This window comes from Perna viridis, chromosome 15 (assembly GCF_037379345.1).
Source record: "Perna viridis isolate PV_CMFRI_1.1 ecotype Kerala chromosome 15, ASM3737934v1, whole genome shotgun sequence".
NCBI lineage: Eukaryota > Metazoa > Mollusca > Bivalvia > Mytilida > Mytilidae > Perna > Perna viridis.
In genome coordinates this window covers 26,067,668-26,077,807 of record NC_142459.1, presented here as the reverse complement: position 1 = coordinate 26,077,807, position 10,140 = coordinate 26,067,668, and positions in this window count along the sequence as shown.

The window sequence follows — 10,140 nt, the reverse complement described above, 5'->3', positions numbered from 1 at the left end:
CAATCCCAAATCAAATATTTGTTATCAATAATATGGAATTAAACCACCATATTGGCTTTCTTTTGATGGTTCTTTGAAAACCCCCCATCACTCAGGGGGCAATCTAGTATCCTATTAGGATCAAATTATCTGATCTAATGAGTAAAAGACTGCACCCTGAGCCTTATTAGAACTAAGTAAACATTGTCAGCATCTAGAAATTCTCACCTAAACTATCAAAAGGACCAAAACATATAAATAGTAGCCCTTTTGAGACTAAAATCATACCAAATTTTGTTGCGGAACCATACAAGAAGAAGATTCAAATATGTTTACTGATGGTAATACTCCACACAACAAAGGCAAAACTGGTCTAGCAGGAAGCCACAAGGTTAGTAATCCTGGATGTTTCAAGAAAGGTCATACTCCATGGTCGAAAGGTCTCGTTTTTGAGAATGCAGTTTCATCAGATGAAGAAGAGTCAAAAGCTTACATCCGAATGAATCTGCAAGATCACCAACAAGACGACATCAAAGCTGATTTTGTATCCAGGACTGACAGCGCACAGGTGGTAAAAGAAGATGGAAGTGGTGTGATTAAATCCAGTATGATCCTGCGGCCACGGTTCCTGAAAGCAGACAAAGAAAAGGTGACATCAAATAATTCTCATATTATTGAGAGTGAAAAGATGTTTGACATGTTCAACTTGGCGTACCAACAGCACAGGGAAACACCAAAAACTTGCAAGAGGCCATGGATGGAGCCACATAGTGACAGAAAATGGGGTGCCTGTATCATGTACAGAGTTCGGTGTGCAAACTGTTGGTTTGCGACTCCAACACTAGCAAAGTTGTACTCAGAAGTTGAAAACAACAAGCCAGGGCCAAATCCAGCCGGTACTAACATTGCACTAGTTTCAGCAGGACTAGATAGTCCAATAGGAAGCACCAAGACCCAGGAGATTTTAGCGCGTGTAAGTGTTCCACCTCCATGCAAGAGTGGTATGCAGAGAAACACCGACCGAAGTTATGGTAAAGCTGAACAAGGACGACATGAAAGATAAGGTTGAACAAGTGAAGGCATACAACAAAAAGAAGGGACAACCAGAAAATGTGATAGATGTGACCGTAGATGGCAGGTACCCAACTGCAACAAGGTCCAGCAGGAAGAAACCAGGGTTAAATGCATCACAGGCACAGATGCTTACGATTGAACAAAATACTCCATGGAAGTTTGTAGTCGCAGCATCTTCACTAAACCAGCTACGTTGGAAGGGAGCTTGGCTCAGAGGAAAGGGATTTGATGCAGAGTGCCCAGGCCATGAAGGCTGTACTGCTACCATTCATAGAACTATACCGATATCAGAATATGCCATGGGAAAAAAAAATTGGAAATCAGCTTGCACTGCAAGGTATGCTTATCCGTTATGCCACAACAGATGGAGATGCACGTTCCGCTAAAGGAGTAGAAGATGCCATACATGTACTGTATCCTATGTGGGAAGTGCAGAGACTGGCTGACCCAGTACATCTAAGCCAACATGAATTCCGAGTGGGAATGCGAGCTGAGTTTAGTGAGACCATGTTTCATGCACAAACTAAAGAAGAGAACAAAGACTTGAAGAAAATGTTTAGCCTGGACTTGAAGTGTCGCAGTTCCATGATACTGAACCAGTTAATGAATGAATATAACAAGGACACAGAAAAGTATGTAAAAAATTACCTACCATCCTTTCAACTACAGTCCAGTGTTATGGTGGAGACTGTTCATCTTGCCTTAAGGAGTCTGTGGTATGCAAAGGTACAGTCAGTGATAACTGGTGGACCAGATCCTTTTACCTCAGCACTTACAACATCACTGTGCTGAAAATAGATGAAATTGATGAAATTATACTGCTAGAACTACTGAAAATGATACTTAGTGAGGAAGCAGTCAGTAGCATGAGAATGTTCCACACAACAAATAAAAATGAAGGAGTCCATCGTGCATTGAGTGTGAGTTTACCAAAAAATGTAACTCATGGAAAAAACATGGAAGGCAGACTTCATTCTGCAATACACAGGACCAACAACAGACCTGGTACATCAGCCAAGATGAAAAGCAAAGAGTTGAACATTAAAGTGTCTGAAGACTGTGAGACATTCTTTGATAAAATGGACAGAGAGTATACTTACAAAAGGACTTGTGAGCAGAAACCTGAAGTAAAGACAAGGAGGTTACAACAGGCAGCTGTCAGACTGGAGGAATACAAGATTTATAAAGAGCTCCACAAAAAGAGACCAGACTATGTAAAAGGGCAACTAGATCCTGTACCAGATGAGCTGATGCATGATGCATACTGCAAGAAGAAGATGCCTAAGTAAAAGACAGACAGCTTAAAAAAAATCAGAGGTCCTTTTAAGGACCACCCAAATCTTTCAAAAAGATTTCTTATATTGATACGAATAAAATGAAATTTAATGAATAAATGAACACTTTCCCCTGCCCATTTTCTTTTAAATCCATTAAAATACCTAAATTATTATCTGGCATCTTCAGGTGCACTAAACAGGGCGGAAAAGGGGCAATGTGACCTATACATTCCCCTTTCGACACACGTTTGCCTACTGTTGTTGAAACCATGTGTTTCCAACACCAGATGGGCTACATGTATGCATTTGGTATTGTGGCACAGGTGTGATACATCAACAGCTGCTAACTGTGCAGCCCTATGCTGTATCATGTATGCAAGCCTGTGCACATATAATAATTTCCACCCGATGGCACCAGGAAATCTACAATTTATGACCCCTTATTTGCCATTTGGTGTACATGACCCTGTCCAAATAAAACACTCTCCATTTAGTCCAAGGGCACATTTTTCCTCTAGCTTTTTCAAGCAAGATTGAGTAGGAATATTTCTCAAAAAGAGGATTTGGTACCCCTCAAAACCACAAAAAAGTCCATATTTGAGATATCCAACCCCTATCTTTTGAAATATGGCTAAAATATGCAAAATTTCCTCAAAATATAGTAAATTTGATATATTTCAATAGTACTGTACCTCTACTACACATATGAAACATAACAATACTCACCAATACGAAAATGTAGCCATATCAGCTGTTTTTGTATGCAAACATACCTCTCTATTAGATGCGCTAAAGTTAAAATATTGTAATAAAAAACAATCTTCTGTTTTTTCATCATATTTCCAATCATTCTACAAAGTTTTGATCAAATCGGTCCATTATCATGTCCACAAACCAGCTTCAAAGACAGCTACCCAAAACTGTTTTCAGCTCTTCTTTCTTATTTGAAAAATTCAAAAAGTTAGATATGACCACTTTTTTCAATATTGCAATAACTTTTTTACTTTTTGAGATATTTTCACAAACTAAAGTGTTTTTTTCTCTTGGATAATTATAGTATTTGAATTACAAATTTTCTTTTATCAGAATAGTTTCAAAGAGGTCTAATTTTTTTTTCAAATTCCAAATATGGAAAAATAAAGAATTGAATCAAATGAAGCTAAAATTAAAAATATTTCTACTTCATCAAAAAAATAGAAAAAAATATTATAAATTACTTTAATGATTCAGAAAACAGTCCCAATTTACAGATTCTTGATAAGTTGAAAAGTATTTGTGTAAATAATTATTTTCTACAGGTGCCGATATGACCAATAATCTAAAGGCTCAGGGTTGCATACTCATACATAAAGTTCTTCAGATAAGAAAATTTTTGAATAATTACACAGGTATTTTAGGAAATGTTCATCACAGCAAGTTTTTTTCTTCACATTTTAAAGAAAACAAAATTGATTTATCACATTTGGGTCTCAAAGAACGAAAATTATAATATAGTGGTGCAAAAATGGTCAATTTCATTTTTTTTTTCTAAAGGCATTTTAATTTTTTTACTAGTATCTACTTAAAAAGTACAAAAACAATCCCAAATCAAATATTTGTTATCAATAATATGGAATTAAACCACCATATTGGCTTTCTTTTGATGGTTCTTTGAAAACCCCCCATCACTCAGGGGGCAATCTAGTATCCTATTAGGATCAAATTATCTGATCTAATGAGTAAAAGACTGCACCCTGAGCCTTATTAGAACTAAGTAAACATTGTCAGCATCTAGAAATTCTCACCTAAACTATCAAAAGGACCAAAACATATAAATAGTAGCCCTTTTGAGACTAAAATCATACCAAATTTTGTTGCGGAACCATACAAGAAGAAGATTCAAATATGTTTACTGATGGTAATACTCCACACAACAAAGGCAAAACTGGTCTAGCAGGAAGCCACAAGGTTAGTAATCCTGGATGTTTCAAGAAAGGTCATACTCCATGGTCGAAAGGTCTCGTTTTTGAGAATGCAGTTTCATCAGATGAAGAAGAGTCAAAAGCTTACATCCGAATGAATCTGCAAGATCACCAACAAGACGACATCAAAGCTGATTTTGTATCCAGGACTGACAGCGCACAGGTGGTAAAAGAAGATGGAAGTGGTGTGATTAAATCCAGTATGATCCTGCGGCCACGGTTCCTGAAAGCAGACAAAGAAAAGGTGACATCAAATAATTCTCATATTATTGAGAGTGAAAAGATGTTTGACATGTTCAACTTGGCGTACCAACAGCACAGGGAAACACCAAAAACTTGCAAGAGGCCATGGATGGAGCCACATAGTGACAGAAAATGGGGTGCCTGTATCATGTACAGAGTTCGGTGTGCAAACTGTTGGTTTGCGACTCCAACACTAGCAAAGTTGTACTCAGAAGTTGAAAACAACAAGCCAGGGCCAAATCCAGCCGGTACTAACATTGCACTAGTTTCAGCAGGACTAGATAGTCCAATAGGAAGCACCAAGACCCAGGAGATTTTAGCGCGTGTAAGTGTTCCACCTCCATGCAAGAGTGGTATGCAGAGAAACACCGACCGAAGTTATGGTAAAGCTGAACAAGGACGACATGAAAGATAAGGTTGAACAAGTGAAGGCATACAACAAAAAGAAGGGACAACCAGAAAATGTGATAGATGTGACCGTAGATGGCAGGTACCCAACTGCAACAAGGTCCAGCAGGAAGAAACCAGGGTTAAATGCATCACAGGCACAGATGCTTACGATTGAACAAAATACTCCATGGAAGTTTGTAGTCGCAGCATCTTCACTAAACCAGCTACGTTGGAAGGGAGCTTGGCTCAGAGGAAAGGGATTTGATGCAGAGTGCCCAGGCCATGAAGGCTGTACTGCTACCATTCATAGAACTATACCGATATCAGAATATGCCATGGGAAAAAAAAATTGGAAATCAGCTTGCACTGCAAGGTATGCTTATCCGTTATGCCACAACAGATGGAGATGCACGTTCCGCTAAAGGAGTAGAAGATGCCATACATGTACTGTATCCTATGTGGGAAGTGCAGAGACTGGCTGACCCAGTACATCTAAGCCAACATGAATTCCGAGTGGGAATGCGAGCTGAGTTTAGTGAGACCATGTTTCATGCACAAACTAAAGAAGAGAACAAAGACTTGAAGAAAATGTTTAGCCTGGACTTGAAGTGTCGCAGTTCCATGATACTGAACCAGTTAATGAATGAATATAACAAGGACACAGAAAAGTATGTAAAAAATTACCTACCATCCTTTCAACTACAGTCCAGTGTTATGGTGGAGACCGTCATCTTGCCTTAAGGAGTCTGTGGTATGCAAAGGTACAGTCAGTGATAACTGGTGGACCAGATCCTTTTACCTCAGCACTTACAACATCACTGTGCTGAAAATAGATGAAATTGATGAAATTATACTGCTAGAACTACTGAAAATGATACTTAGTGAGGAAGCAGTCAGTAGCATGAGAATGTTCCACACAACAAATAAAAATGAAGGAGTCCATCGTGCATTGAGTGTGAGTTTACCAAAAAATGTAACTCATGGAAAAAACATGGAAGGCAGACTTCATTCTGCAATACACAGGACCAACAACAGACCTGGTACATCAGCCAAGATGAAAAGCAAAGAGTTGAACATTAAAGTGTCTGAAGACTGTGAGACATTCTTTGATAAAATGGACAGAGAGTATACTTACAAAAGGACTTGTGAGCAGAAACCTGAAGTAAAGACAAGGAGGTTACAACAGGCAGCTGTCAGACTGGAGGAACACAAGATTCATAAAGAGCTCCACAAAAAGAGACCAGACTATGTAAAAGGGCAACTAGATCCTGTACCAGATGAGCTGATGCATGATGCATACTGCAAGAAGAAGATGCCTAAGTAAAAGACAGACAGCTTAAAAAAAATCAAAGGTCCTTTTAAGGACCACCCAAATCTTTCAAAAAGATTTCTTATATTGATACGAATAAAATGAAATTTAATGAATAAATGAACACTTTCCCCTGCCCATTTTCTTTTAAATCCATTAAAATACCTAAATTATTATCTGGCATCTTAAGGTGCACTAAACAGGGCGGAAAAGGGGCAATGTGACCTATACATTCCCCTTTCGACACACGTTTGCCTACTGTTGTTGAAACCATGTGGTTCCAACACCAGATGGGCTACATTTATGCATTTGGTATTGTGGCACAGGTGTGATACATCAACAGCTGCTAACTGTGCAGCCCTATGCTGTATCATGTATGCAAGCCTGTGCACATAAAATAATTTCCACCCAATGGCACCAGGAAATCTACAATTTATGACCCCATATTTGCCATTTGGTGTACATGACCCTGTCCAAATAAAACACTCTCCATTTAGCCCAAGGGCACATTTTTCCTCTAGCTTTTTCAAGCAAGATTGAGTAGGAATATTTCTCAAAAAGAGGATTTGGTACCCCTCAAAACCACAAAAAAAAGTCCATATTTGAGATATCCAACCCCTATCTTTTGAAAAATGGCTAAAATATGCAAAATTTCCTCAAAATATAGTAAATTTGATATATTTCAATAGTACTGTACCTCTACTACACATATGAAACAAAACAATACTCACCAATACGAAAATGTAGCCATATCAGCTGTTTTTGTATGCAAACATACCTCTCTATTAGATGCGCTAAAGTTAAAATATTGTAATAAAAAACAATCTTCTGTTATTTCATCATATTTCCAATCATTCTGCAAAGTTTCGATCAAATCGGTCCATTATCATGTCCACAAACCAGCTCCAAAGACAGCTACCCAAAACTGTTTTCAGCTCTTCTTTCTTATCTGAAAAATTCAAAAAGTTAGATATGACCACTTTTTTCAATATCGCAATAACTTTTTTACTTTTTGAGATATTTTCACAAACTAAAGTGTTTTTTTCTCTTGGATAATTATAGTATTTGAATTACAAATTTTCTTTTATCAGAATAGTTTCAAAGTGGTCTAATTTTTTTTTTCAAATTCCAAATATGGAAAAAAATAGAATTGAATCAAATGAAGCTAAAATTAAAAATACTTCTACTTCATCAAAAAAATAGAAAAAAAAAATATTATAAATTACTTTAATGATTCAGAAAACAGCCCCAATTTACAGATTCTTGATAAGTTGAAAAGTATTTGTGTAAATAATTATTTTCTACAGGTGCCGATATGACCAATAATCTAAAGGCTCAGGGTTGCATACTCATACATAAAGTTCTTCAGATAAGAAAATTTTTGAATAATTACACAGGTATTTTAGGAAATTTTCATCACAGCAAGTTTTTTTCTTCACATTTTAAAGAAAACAAAATTGATTTATCACATTTGGGTCTCAAAGAACGAAAATTATAATATAGTGGTGCAAAAATGGTCAATTTCATTTTTTTTTTCTAAAGGCATTTTATTTTTTTTACTAGTATCTACTTAAAAAGTACAAAAACAATCCCAAATCAAATATTTGTTATCAATAATATGGAATTAAACCACCATATTGGCTTTCTTTTGATGATTCTTTGAAAACCCCCCATCGCTCAGGGGGCGATCTAGTATCCTATTAGGATCAAATTATCTGATCTAATGAGTGAAAGACTGCACCCTGAGCCTTATTAGAACTAAGTAAACATTGTCAGCATCTAGAAATTCTCACCTAAACTATCAAAAGAACCAAAACGTATAAATAGTAGCCCTTTTGAGACTAAAATCATACCAAATTTTGTTGCGGAACCATACAAGAAGAAGATTCAAATATGTTTACTGATGGTAATACTCCACACAACAAAGGCAAAACTGGTCTAGCAGGAAGCCACAAGGTTAGTAATCCTGGATGGTTCAAGAAAGGTCATACTCCATGGTCGAAAGGTCTCGTTTTTGAGAATGCAGTTTTATCAGATGAAGAAGAGTCAAAAGCTTACATCCGAATGAATCTGCAAGATCACCAACAAGACGACATCAAAGCTGATTCTGTATCCAGGAATGACAGCTCACAGGTGGTAAAAGAAGATGGAAGTGGTGTGATTAAATCCAGTATGATCCTGCGGCCACGGTTCCTGAAAGCAGACAAAGAAAAGGTGACATCAAATAATTCTCATATTATTGAGAGTGAAAAGATGTTTGACATGTTCAACTTGGCGTACCAACAGCACAGGGAAACACCAAAAACTTGCAAGAGGCCATGGATGGAGCCACATAGTGACAGAAAATGGGGTGCCTGTATCATGTACAGAGTTCGGTGTGCAAACTGTTGGTTTGCGACTCCAGCACTAGCAAAGTTGTACTCAGAAGTTGAAAACAACAAGCCAGGGCCAAATCCAGCCGGTACTAACATTGCACTAGTTTCAGCAGGACTAGATAGTCCAATAGGAAGCACCAAGACCCAGGAGATTTTAGCGCGTGTAAGTGTTCCACCTCCATGCAAGAGTGGTATGCAGAGAAACACCGACCGAAGATATGGTAAAGCAGAACAAGGACGACATGAAAGATAAGGTTGAACAAGTGAAGGCATACAACAAAAAGAAGGGACAACCAGAAAATGTGATAGATGTGACCGTAGATGGCAGGTACCCAACTGCAACAAGGTCCAGCAGGAAGAAACCAGGGTTAAATGCATCACAGGCACAGATGCTTACGATTGAACAAAATACTCCATGGAAGTTTGTAGTCACAACATCTTCACTAAACCAGCTACATTGGAAGGGAGCTTGGCTCAGAGGAAAGGGATTTGATGCAGAGTGCCCAGGCCATGAAGGCTGTACTGCTACCCTTCATAGAACTATACCAATATCATATTATTCCATGGGAAAAGAAATTAGAAATCAGCTTGCACTGCAAGGTATGCTTATCCGTTATGCCACAACAGATGGAGATGCACGTTCCGCTAAAGGAGTAGAAGATGCCATGCATGTACTGTATCCTATGTGGTTGACCCAGTACATCTAAGCCAACATGAATTCCGAGCGGGAATGCGAGCTGAGTTTAGTGAGACCATGTTTCATGCACAAACTAAAGAAGAGAACAAAGACTTGAAGAAAATGTTTAGCCTGGACTTGAAGTGTCGCAGTTCCATGATACTGAACCAGTTAATGAATGAATATAACAAGGACACAGAAAAAGTATGTAAAAAATTACCTACCATCCTTTCAACTACAGTCCAGTGTTATGGTGGAGACTGTTCATCTTGCCTTAAGGAGTCCGTGGTATGCAAAGGTACAGTCAGTGATAACTGGTGGACCAGATCCTTTTACCTCAGCACTTACAACATCACTGTGCTGAAAATAGATGAAGTTGATGAAATTATACTGCTAGAACTACTGAAAACGATACTTAGTGAGGAAGCAGTCAATAGCATGAGAATGTTCCACACAACAAATAAAAATGAAGGAGTTCTTAAGGGTAATTAAAGAAATATTCAGTATTGTATACCCATCACAATCCAGAATTTACATGAGAAAATGCCAACATCTTTCTTTGGAATGCATGAAATATATACCACACATACAGTATGTATGTTACCACTTCCATTATTAGTTTTTGACCAGTATTATTTAAGTAATCTTGTTAATTTTGCAGACTGGACAATAACAGTCTGCAACTCACCATTCATTATCTTTGATTATCTTTGTGGGTACAATTATACTCTCAAAACCTCAATGTTTACAAGTAAAAAAATCACCATTTCTGTATACTGCAACCCATACCTTAAAAAGAATGAATGTATGAAATTAAATTGTTGGGTTTCACTATGTAATGAAGTACTGAGAAACT